This window comes from Colobus angolensis, unplaced genomic scaffold (assembly GCF_000951035.1).
Source record: "Colobus angolensis palliatus isolate OR3802 unplaced genomic scaffold, Cang.pa_1.0 Scaffold95, whole genome shotgun sequence".
NCBI lineage: Eukaryota > Metazoa > Chordata > Mammalia > Primates > Cercopithecidae > Colobus > Colobus angolensis.
Window position 1 is genome coordinate 6,233,510 of NW_012123487.1, and position 12,477 is coordinate 6,245,986.

Consider the following 12,477-nt stretch of genomic DNA (forward strand, 5'->3'; position numbering starts at 1 on the left):
AATGAGGACAGAAACAGGTAGCTGCTGATCACAGAGCCAACAGTTTAATGCTAGGTGTATATGATGTGGTGAGGACAAATCAATGAGGACAGAAAAGATACAACAAAAGGCAGCATACTCATATCTTACTTGTCCCGTCTCTCAACTTTGCTACATGGAAGCAGAAACTTTTATCATTTCTGTTTTCTCATTTCTTGTTTCGCTTTTTTAGTTTTCTTCTAATTGTGTATGTAGTGGAATTACCTAAATTGCTCAGTAAAAATGCAGATTCCTGAGATTTATTCTAGCCCTACTTAACAATCACTGCTATTGTAGCTGAGAGTTTGGATTACAAACAAGTACCCCCAGAAATGTGAGTGCTTTCTACGTTTTGAGAACAATTAGCCTAATAAATCTTGGGCCATATTATGACTTTGATGAGCTCTAAGTTCTTTTCCCTTTGTGTCTCTCTTCCTCAATAAAAAATAAAAAATTATATTTTACTATGGCCTTGGTATCAAGGTGAATATAATAATATTACATATTAAAACATTTTCTTTAACCCAAGTTTACATTTTTTTTTTTCTGATGAAAATATTTTCATGGGCCTCTGAAAGTATATTGGGCCTTAGGCACTTTGCTTCCTGTCTCATGAGTAAGTCAGCCCAGAATGAATCGAGGACTTGGTAACTTAGAAAACTGGTAATCTTAATATCTTGAAGATTTAGATAGTAAGTGTTTTATTTCCCTAACATATCATGAAGAGATCTAGGTCAAAACTCTTGCTGGAGTTCAGGGGATGCAGCTTTGCATGAAGATAATTTGCAGGTTCTTGGGTTTGGTGCTACGTGCCTAGATATGATAGTAGCCAGTTTTGAACTGCCTTCCCAATACTAGCAAAGGCAAAAATGGGGAAGATACTGGTTTTCAGCTTTGTTAAGCATTCCCATCTCATTTAGGTGATGTACACTAATAAATGCACACAACAACGACATGCAAATAGAAGCTTATGAAATGTGAGGTTATGGTAATACCAAGTATTAGGGCCTAGTGTTGCTCATCTGGGGAAGCTTTTTACTGGAAGCAGGAAAACGGAAGGGATGAGAAGGGAAAGAAGAAAAACACAATCTATTAAGGAATTTCATTATATCAAGCAGGAATGGCTTTCATAAGAATTTCTAAGAATAAGCAAGGAAAAATGACCTGGTGTTACACAAAATAGAGGGGAGACTGCAACTGATAGAAGAGCATAAAAATAACAATTTTATATCATTAGGAAAGAAGACTAGGTATCATTTCAGAGTTTTGACAAGGCAACTAGCAGCAAACTATGCTCAATAGTTACCACTTTTTTTGTTTGTGTTTGAGATGGAGTCTCACTCTGTCACCCAGGCTGGAGTACAGTGGCATGATCTTGGCTCACTGCAACCTCCACCTCCCAGGTTCAAGTGATTCTGCCTCAGCCTCCCAAGTAGCAGGGGCTACAGGTGTACGCCACTATGCCCAGTTAATTTTTGTATTTTTAGTAGAGGCAGGGTTTCACCATGTTGGCCAGGCTGGTCTCAAACTCCTGTACTCATGATCCGCCTGCCTCAGCCTCCCAAAGTGCTGGGATTACAGGCGAGAGCTGGCACACCCGGCCCTACTACATAAAGTTTTAAATAGGAAAGAGAAAATCTTAGAACCACAAAGTACCTTGTCCATTTTTCATAGAGGGATAAATTGAATGATACAGTGTGGCGGAGAAACTGGAAATAATATTGTTTTCTTGGGATACATTCTAGAACTAACAGACAGCAGCTCCAAATAGAGGGGGAGATAATATGTAAATGAATTAAATAATTAATGCCTACTCATTAATGCATAAAGCGAATAAGTTATATTTTCTAAACATTTCAGCACAGCCACAGAGACCACAGATGTACAAACATAATTGATCACAATCTATGATGATCAATTCAGCTTACATCTAGATTCTATGAATAAGTTATTAGGACTGAAAACTTCAGAATGAGCATCAACTGGTTTTCTGATTCTGAAAAAAAGAGGGGCAGAATAATACAATGAAGGTTGGGATTTAATTTAAAAGCAAAGGCAATCAAAACTGAGTCAGGTGTCTTCTGTACCAAAATCTTAAGTATTTTGTGATCCCATAGTTTCAAATGGGATCTTCTTTTACTAGTTTATAGTCATATAAATGATAAAGTATATTTAGCCAATAACTTTACTTGCAAAAACATCTAACTTTCATTTTAATACGGAATTCTGATCAAACTTGTTTGTTTCCTTCAAAAGGCCATTCTTAAATTGATAATAAAGAGACTGATTAAAATATGTATAAATCCACAATCATGAAAAGAATAGGAAGGGCCCATTATCAGCAGAAAATGTCAACAGCTATCTGTTAGAAAGAAAATAATTGAGCTTTAAACTGGGGTAGAGAAAGTTATTGCTGGAATTCTGCATAAGGGGTTACAACCAGAGAGCCGATATGCCCTGCAGGACCCAAAAGCAATTCACTTTTCAAAAACACCAAGAAGATGGGAGGAGACAATGAAGAAGAGGATACCTGCAAATGACTGTCTTCAAATCACCTGCATTCCTGCTACCCCCTCTTACCCTCCACTCCTACTTCCATCCAAATCTGCAATATCCAGGAATTAAGGCTTTTACCTCCCAGGCGATGCAACATCATCAACGAACACATTTTTCTTTTTAAGTAACAAAGTTTTTCTTTAGAGAAACAGAAAAAAAATCTGTCTTGGGGTATACAGGCTGTGTCTTGAGACTAGAGACTAGAATAGCAAGTAGAGTTATAATAGCTAGTATAGATTCAAGAGCAAAATATCTAAATTTTATTAAGTAGGAATCTCCCAACAAAATAGCCTTATATTACTATTTCATCAATTGCCTCATGTTTAAACATGAATGTACAGTCAAAGGTAATACACACGTTGGGAAAATTCGGTCTCAGCTTAGATGCGAGCAGTTTATATGGGAGGTGATTTCTAGAAATGCCAGTGTGAAAGGGAAGTGTGACTAGAAAGGGAAAGAGGTTCAAGCCTGTGTGCATCTGGAGCAGAATCCCACTGGGGAACTCTGGCAGTTGAGCAAGAAATCTCCCCTCAGAATGATTCCAGAGAAGGGTGAGCATCCTGTGGTCTGCTCTGCCCAGAAAATGAAAGACAAAGACAAGGTAAGGCAAGGCAAGACAGGAAGGAGGAAGGGAGGGAAGAAAAGGAGGATGGAAGGAGAAGGAAAAGGAAAAAAGAAAAACCCTTGAGAAATAGAACTCTATTAGGGAATGGGTCAGAACTTCTACAGTAAAACTCAGATTAAATTCTCCGGTAAATTTGCAAAAAAAAAAAAAAAAAAAAAAAACCAGAAACAAAAAAATAACAAAAATTCCCCTAAAATCTTCATTTCAAAAGAATAGGATATTATATACAAACTAAAATCTAAAAACTTGAAGGAGCCCTTGGAATTTAAAACATGACTTTGACAAATCTATGGAAGTCTTAGAAGAAAAGTCAAGGATTCTTATAAAAAAAGGAAAATGGGGGAAAAGGAAATGGGAAACTCTAGGATAAAACACACACTAGTTACACAGGAAGGAAAATGTAATCATAAGTTAACTACTTGGTTGTTAGTGAAAAATAAATTATCAATGTGTTTATAGTTCCATCATTTAGAATCATCCTATGACCAAAGCTTGATGGGAAACTGTAAATGTTACCAACCTTGACAATGAAAACTAGAAACGGCAGTTTGGGAGTAGACAGGGAAAATGTGGGAGGAAAAGGGGAGAGACAGTAGCATCTTCGTCTTACCAAATGGAGAATCCAGAGAAAATTTCTATAGTTTTAGAATGAGAAATAAAGCTAAGTTCATCATTTAAAAGTGCACAGAAGAGCCGCCTGTAATCCCAGCACTTTGGGAGGCTGAGGCGGGTGGATCACGAGGTCAGGAGATCGAGACCATCCTGGCTAACACAGTGAAACCCCATCTCTACTAAAAATACAAAAAATTAGCCGGGCAATGTGGCGGGCGCCTGTAGTCCCAGCTACTCGGGAGGCTGAGGTGGAAAAATGGCATGAACCCGGGAGGCAGAGCTTGCAGTGAGCCAAAGTCGCGCCACTGCACTCCAGCCTGGGCAACAGAGCGAGACTCCATCTCAAATAAATAAATAAGTAAATAAATAAATAAAAGTGCGCAAAAGAAGGGATAACTTAACCCCTTACATTAATGGGCTTTTTAAACAATGTGAATATAACATCTAATAAGATTTTGCTTGAATTACATTAAAGAAAAATGTGACAAGTAGCTGCAAATTCCTTGAAACCCATTCCCCAGAAGAGAAGCAGGCTATGTGCCATTTAGTGGAAAACAGCCCGCTTGGGGCTCGTGACTGTCTCTGAGGCTGTTGGATAGATATATGTGTTGTCTATCAAGCTCACGAATATAGATGATGTTAAAGTTTAAGAGCAAATGTTCTGGATAACATCACGTGACTAATTAAGCGATAATAATTATTTTAGGGTGCCAGCATGGTACATTGGCACAAAGTCTGGACTTTGGTCCAAGATTAGAAAACAGAGGTACAAAGTCAAAATCCTGGTTCCATCACTGACTTGCCAGGAGACCTTGGGGAATGCCATCAGTTTTGCTCTAGCAACTTTCTCTGTATCTCAAGTCAGGAGAACATTATTCTTGTTTACAAATCTGAGGGTCATATATGGTAATATATGTGAAAATGATTATTAATTATCCTTTATTTCTTTGATCATCCTATACGTGCAATTACTTTGTCTAAGTCATTCATTAGTGGATTTCTGAATCGTTTAATACAATATAAAGGACTCCAGATAAAGTTCAATTAGAAATTAAACTATCTGATTACGCTGGGTAGATAATATCATTTGTCTTCTTAAACTTATTAGAGAATTCCTTAACAATGTTAAAATAGCTATGGTTTGAAAATTGAATCATTAATGTCTTTAGATACACAGGTTAAGTATTCTAAATATTTTCAGTTAGATTTAATTGTGGTAGAAGTCCACATATTTTAAAAATATTTTATAAAAATATGCTTATGCTCTAGTATTTGTCGCTTCAAAGAAACACGTTGACCTTTACTTTGTTTTACAAAATCAATTTTATATTTTGTAATAATTAAATAGCTCATTTTTTCCATAGAACATTTCATAAAAATTAGAAGAGAAAATTTTCAGTAATTTTAGCCACCCAGACATAACCTCTGTTAATATTTTCATGTATATCTACTCCTCTATATATTTAGACACAAACTTTTTAAAATTTGGATAATGTAATTTATATTCCATTTTTCACAAAACATTGTATCACAAGCCTTTATTTCATCAATATATTCTTTAGAAATGTTTTTATTGGTTCCATAATTAACTAAATGAATGATCAATACCTATTTTAAACTTGACTCTTAACACTTGTTATTCTAACTCTTGATATTATGAGTTTATTATAACATTTTCTATGATAAATAACCTATATAAGGCCTTTCCTTCATCTTTCAACATTTCTTCAGAAAAAAATTCGAGTGGTAAAATTATTCAGTCAAAGCATGTGATGATTTCTAGAGGTTTTGATATGTATAGCTAAATTGCTCTGCAGAAAGATATAATTTGTAGTCCCAACAGAAACCATAGTATCTTCAAACACTGGGTATTAAGATTTTAAGAAATTCTTAATAATGATATAGGAGTTAAGGGTATAGGAGAAATACAAATCTCTTTGATTTGTATTTCTTTAGCTATTTGATGTTTATTAGGCATTAGCAGTGTTATGTGTGATTGTTGCCGTCTCTTTCTCACCCTCACTGGTATTTTTGTGTTATCTTATAAATCTATATAAGCTTTTCAAATGCTAGAGATATACATCCTTCATCTGTATACTTGTTCGATTTCTACTTTTTTGCCCAAATAAAAGTCACTATGTATCTTTAAAGTGGAAGGATGGTTTAAATATGTCTATAGGAAACAACCTTTTGAAAGACTAAAGGCAGAAACATGAGACAATATCTTTCAAATTCTTTATTAAACTCTCCTTCCTGATACTTTGTTATTGTTGATAGAATTAATCATATGAATAATACTTCCTACATATTGTTAAGCAATAAAGCCAGATTGCTGGGTATGAAAATAAGTGAATCATCTTCCCAGCACTCCCTGCTACCCCTTTGGCCCCTGTGCCCACCTTCCCCACCATTCCTAAGAAATTTGGAGATTTAAAAAAGTCTCCAAAAACCAATGGACTAGTTTGGAGCTTGGATCATGTTAAAACACTCTTAGTAGAATATAGATCTATGGGAACATTTTTTTATACCTTTATCTGTCCTTCTCTTCCCACCATTCTTATGTTTTGCTTTTTTTTCTTTTAATGATTGGGAATGACATTGAATTGAATACAGGGCCAGAACATCACCTATCATAAAGGATAATTTTATAAGACAGTTAAAATTTTCTCAGCCACATTTTCTATGGTAACTCACAATGCCAATTAATTTCTTAATTCATTAACAATGTAACAGAAGAAAAGACTTTGAAAACACTGTGCTTTGTGTAGATGTCTTTTAATTATGGCTAATTAAATACTGTGCAAGGACCTGATTATACCTTTGAGTATTTCTTAATCAGAAAAAAAAAGAAAAGGAAAAAAATAAGGCTTGTAGTTATGAACACATGGAACAAAAGCTGATTTCAGCAACTCTTGATAAAAAAAAACCCAAAACTGCAAAAAAAAGAATAAATTATGGAGTAGTACAGGGGAGTATTCTTTAAATCTGTGTGCTGATTCTCCATGGAGGCTTATGTACCACTGTTTATTTTGGTTATTAGGCAGAATCTCAAGTAAACCTAAGTAGAAATCACACTGCTTCTAAAAATGAGGGACAGAGCCAGTGGGTAAACAGTTTCAGGGCAAACTGATGCAATACTCCCTGAAGTTAGGAATGAATTTTTCCAGATGGCCACTGTGCATATGGCCGGGGCTACTTCGGTAGCCAAAATAGGAAATGAGAACACAGTTCTTTCCAATTAAATCAACACTGTCCTTGAGAAAAGAAATTTCACAGAGCATGTCTGTGGGGATGGAGGTGGACAGGAAATAGCGTTCCTGTCTATCAAGACATCTTCAATTGAACTAATTATGATATCTTTAAATGTTCAGGCCAGTCAAATTTATTTTGGGATTTTAGGAGAGCAAGGCATTGAGCTAAACGATGTGCTGGAAATTCACAGCTCAAAATTGGACTTGTCTGTCTATCCTTTTTCATCCTGGAACATTGGGGGAGTTACTTAATCTCTCTCTGATTGTTTCCTCCTGTGTAAAATGGGAATCACATCTCCAGGCTGCCCAACAGGCTTGTTGTGAAGATGAAATAATGGATGTTATGAAGTACTTTGCAATCATGAAGCACTGGATTATGCTTCCCAGGACTTGGAGAGAATAACCAATAATGCCAGTTCATGCTGCGGACCACGTCATGGGCTCTCCTAGGGAAGATGTTCCTATTTATACTGGGGTACAATTTTCAGCTTTGTTCAGACCCTGACCCCTAACAAATCCTTTGGTGGTTATTCAGTTCATCTTAATTAAAGAGTAATTTACTGGCCTGTGTATAACCAGCTTGGCTGGAAGCTGATTTTTGCTGGGTAAATTTGCTGAACTTCTCAATAAATTTCAGCTCCCCAAAATGTCAGACATGTGCTGCAGAAAGAAACTACTATGCCCTCTATCACTAGTGAGCAATCAGATGCAGACTCTGAACACTTAGACATGGACAACAGCCCATCCGTGTCAGTCCTTTGATTCATCTTAATAAGTGCATGGGTTACAGGAAGCTAGTTCCAACATCAGTCATTCCAACCAAACTATCTCACATTTTCTGTTTACCTTGTACATTTCGATTTCACCCTTCTCTTAGGGAAATGAAAGCAGCTAAAGTTAGTCAAAATGGTCAGTAATTTCTTATTTTGAAATCTGCCTTCTTTTGATTTTTGTTTAGTACTTTAGTCATCTACCCAACGGGTCCTATTTGTACACAGAACCAGTTACAATTTGTACAATGTACTGGACTCTCAGCTGTTTTCAAGGCTAGCCTGATACATTCTTGTTTTAGCCAGTGTCCAAATGTAAGCGGTCTTCTTGTAGTCAACAAATTGTGCTCCTTCCCTGCAGAATAATCTATCCACGGATGGAAGAATTTCAAAGGAATAGCAGGTAGCTGCTGATCACAGAGCCAACAGTTTAATGCTAGGTGTATATGATGTGGTGAGGACAAATCAATGAGGACAGAAAAGATACAACAAAAGGCAGCATACTCATATCTTACTTGTCCCGTCTCTCAACTTTGCTACATGGAAGCAGAAACTTTTATCATTTCTGTTTTCTCATTTCTTGTTTCGCTTTTTTAGTTTTCTTCTAATTGTGTATGTAGTGGAATTACCTAAATTGCTCAGTAAAAATGCAGATTCCTGAGATTTATTCTAGCCCTACTTAACAATCACTGCTATTGTAGCTGAGAGTTTGGATTACAAACAAGTACCCCCAGAAATGTGAGTGCTTTCTACGTTTTGAGAACAATTAGCCTAATAAATCTTGGGCCATATTATGACTTTGATGAGCTCTAAGTTCTTTTCCCTTTGTGTCTCTCTTCCTCAATAAAAAATAAAAAATTATATTTTACTATGGCCTTGGTATCAAGGTGAATATAATAATATTACATATTAAAACATTTTCTTTAACCCAAGTTTACATTTTTTTTTTTCTGATGAAAATATTTTCATGGGCCTCTGAAAGTATATTGGGCCTTAGGCACTTTGCTTCCTGTCTCATGAGTAAGTCAGCCCAGAATGAATCGAGGACTTGGTAACTTAGAAAACTGGTAATCTTAATATCTTGAAGATTTAGATAGTAAGTGTTTTATTTCCCTAACATATCATGAAGAGATCTAGGTCAAAACTCTTGCTGGAGTTCAGGGGATGCAGCTTTGCATGAAGATAATTTGCAGGTTCTTGGGTTTGGTGCTACGTGCCTAGATATGATAGTAGCCAGTTTTGAACTGCCTTCCCAATACTAGCAAAGGCAAAAATGGGGAAGATACTGGTTTTCAGCTTTGTTAAGCATTCCCATCTCATTTAGGTGATGTACACTAATAAATGCACACAACAACGACATGCAAATAGAAGCTTATGAAATGTGAGGTTATGGTAATACCAAGTATTAGGGCCTAGTGTTGCTCATCTGGGGAAGCTTTTTACTGGAAGCAGGAAAACGGAAGGGATGAGAAGGGAAAGAAGAAAAACACAATCTATTAAGGAATTTCATTATATCAAGCAGGAATGGCTTTCATAAGAATTTCTAAGAATAAGCAAGGAAAAATGACCTGGTGTTACACAAAATAGAGGGGAGACTGCAACTGATAGAAGAGCATAAAAATAACAATTTTATATCATTAGGAAAGAAGACTAGGTATCATTTCAGAGTTTTGACAAGGCAACTAGCAGCAAACTATGCTCAATAGTTACCACTTTTTTTGTTTGTGTTTGAGATGGAGTCTCACTCTGTCACCCAGGCTGGAGTACAGTGGCATGATCTTGGCTCACTGCAACCTCCACCTCCCAGGTTCAAGTGATTCTGCCTCAGCCTCCCAAGTAGCAGGGGCTACAGGTGTACGCCACTATGCCCAGTTAATTTTTGTATTTTTAGTAGAGGCAGGGTTTCACCATGTTGGCCAGGCTGGTCTCAAACTCCTGTACTCATGATCCGCCTGCCTCAGCCTCCCAAAGTGCTGGGATTACATGCGTGAGCCACCATGCCCTGCCAATGGTTATCACTTTTTATGCTTTACATGTACACTTATTCTTACACTTTGCATGAACAAAACACCTTACATAATAGTCACTGATACTTATTGAGAGGATGTGAATATTTCAAGTTCAGTGGTAATACTCACTGAAGCTGAGACTAGATAAGGAGGAAAAAATGAAAAATATTGAAGAAGGAAAAACAGCAGTGTTTAATTGTTTTGGTTATTGATCTGCGACAAACTACCTCCAAAACATGGTAATAGAAAACAATGACATTTATTTAATCACAATCATGCCATCTGGGATGACTTTGCTGGGGAGTCCCACTCATCTGGCTGGTGGCCACTCTTGTGGCTGCAGTCAGCAGGTGAGTCGGTGGGGTGCTGGGCTTAGCTGCAACCCTGGACAGCTGGACTTCTCTTTCTCTGTAATCTCAGGGCTGGTCCCTCTGTAAGTGACCTTTCCTCATGGCCTCTACAGCAGGGTAGCTGGACTCTTACATAGTGGCTCAAAGATCCCAAGAGAGCAATGGTGCCAGCATGTAGCCTTTTTAAGGCCTAGGGATGGCACATTCTTTTCTTTTCTTTCTTTTTTTTTTTTCTCTTTGAGACGAAGTCTTGCTCTGTCACCCAGGCTGGAGTACAGTGGCGAAATCTCAGCTCACTGCAACCTCCACCTTCCAGGTTCAAGGGATTCTCCTGCCTCAGCCTCCCGAGTAGCTGGGATTATAGGCAGCCACCACCATGCCCTGCCAAGTTTTGTATTTTTAGTAGAGATGGGGTTTCACCATGTTGGCCAGGCTGATCTCAAACTACTGACCTCGGGCGATCCACCCACCTCAGACTCCCAAAATGCTGGGATTATAGGTGTGAGCCACCACGTCCAGCCTATTCTTTTGGTTAAAGCAGATTTAAGGTGGGAGTGGGCAGGTACACATAAGGGCATGGATTCGGGGAGGTATGATTCCCTGTGGCCACTAATGTCACAGACTCCAGCAGAGTTGGATAGAACACTTCCTTCCTACATCTCAGGTTTCTTTCCAGGTGGTAGTGACAGTTAGTGCCACACTTTGTCAGAGAGCAGGTGGAGTGGCTTATCTGATGGTTAAATTTGTGAAAAATTACTGAACATATTTGCTGCTTAAGAGTGTACTTGTTCTATAGAAAAAGTTCAGCATCACCAGCAGGCCAGTCTGCATAATTTGGGGGTTTAGTACTGACTACTGGCTAATAAACCTGAAACCACACCCTCTAACTTGGACTCTAGAAGTAACTAAAATGGTGTTTTGCTTCTCTCTGCTACTGTGTTGTTTTATTTCTCAATTCAAGGAAGAGAGATGCTGTTTATAGGCCTCCTTAGAGATTACAACCTGATGAGATTAGAAATTATGACAAATGTCTGATAGTTTCATCAACAGTGAGCGATGAAAACACTGAGAAAGGTCTTTTATAACCTAGGGAGGACAAATAATTAACAGAGCAATAGGCCTTTAAACTCATTTGGTTAGAGAATGGAGGTTGATCGTTTGTTTACACCTCTTAATAACTGAACCTGGGCTTAGCTGTCGACCTGATATTGATTCTCTCCTTCATTCTTATTAATAGAACTCTGATCTTGTTAAGGAAAGCAATGTATATAGGTAAAAATACATTTTCTAGCCTTTGTTGCAGATAAAGGGGCCATATGGCCCAATTGACTAAGGGCAGGTAAGCACAAATTGTTAGGTTAGACTTGTGGAAAGGTCTTTAGAAGCTGGCAGCAGGGATAGGGAGCTGGGGAACAGACTCAGATGGGAAGGACTTACTTGCCTTTTGTTCTGCCTGGAATACAGATGAAAGGGTTAGAGTTGCAGTGGCCATATAGTGACCACGAGGTAAACTTGAAGATGGAATCCATGCACAGAGAATGGCAATGAAAGAAAGGAGGACACTACAACGTTGATGATACCATAGAGCCCTTGTATCAGCCTCTGATATTTGCTCCCTGACTTTAATATACATGAAGGAAAGAAAATACTCAATTTTATTGGAGCTCCTATTTTTTAAATGTTTCCATTACTAGCTGAATACAGTTTCTAACTCACAATTTTATGAGAGCAGAAAAATAATAGTATGTAGTTTATGGTATTTCTAAGATAGATGATGCCGTTTAGGTGAAATATTCACCCAAAATTGTGTGGCGGAGGTTTCTTATGTGTGTGTATGTTAGAGATTTCTCATATAAGATGTATCTCTCCATCAGAGCACTAACACTTGCTCTTATCTCTGCCTGATGCAATTCTCTCATGAATATACAAAAGTCACATACCCTTCCTTCACTGGGATTTCTGCTCAAAGATCCACAGCTCAGAAAGGCCTTTCCCAATTATCCTATCTACCATAATAGCCCCTATCCTTGTCTACAAACTCACTCTCTCTACTTTTGACATTTTTTATTTTATGATTGGCTTGTACATTATTATCTCCTCAGTGCTCAGAAGAGTGTCTGACACTTTGTAGTGGCTCAATGAATATTTGTTAAATGACCAAATAAGTAAAGGGAAAGCTAATGCACGTTTAATTCTGAAATTTTTCTAAGTAAACTATCAATGAATCAATCAATGCATGAATGAAAAATGACAGCTCATTGCAAGTTGAGAACTTCAAATAGACTG

General features: G+C 37.5%; 1 protein-coding gene and 1 long non-coding RNA gene across 2 annotated transcripts in view; both read right to left on the reverse strand.

Annotated features, from left to right (window-relative positions):
• The window catches only part of LOC105504762, a 29,723-nt gene extending 27,744 nt beyond the window's left edge, over positions 1-1,979 (reverse strand). The window contains exon 1 of the long non-coding RNA XR_001000655.1: positions 1,947-1,979. This is a non-coding gene — a long non-coding RNA (uncharacterized LOC105504762). The remainder of the gene's footprint in view (positions 1-1,946) is intronic.
• The window catches only part of VWC2L (von Willebrand factor C domain containing protein 2-like), a 170,172-nt gene that overhangs the window by 66,567 nt on the left and 91,128 nt on the right, over positions 1-12,477 (reverse strand). The window lies entirely within an intron of this gene.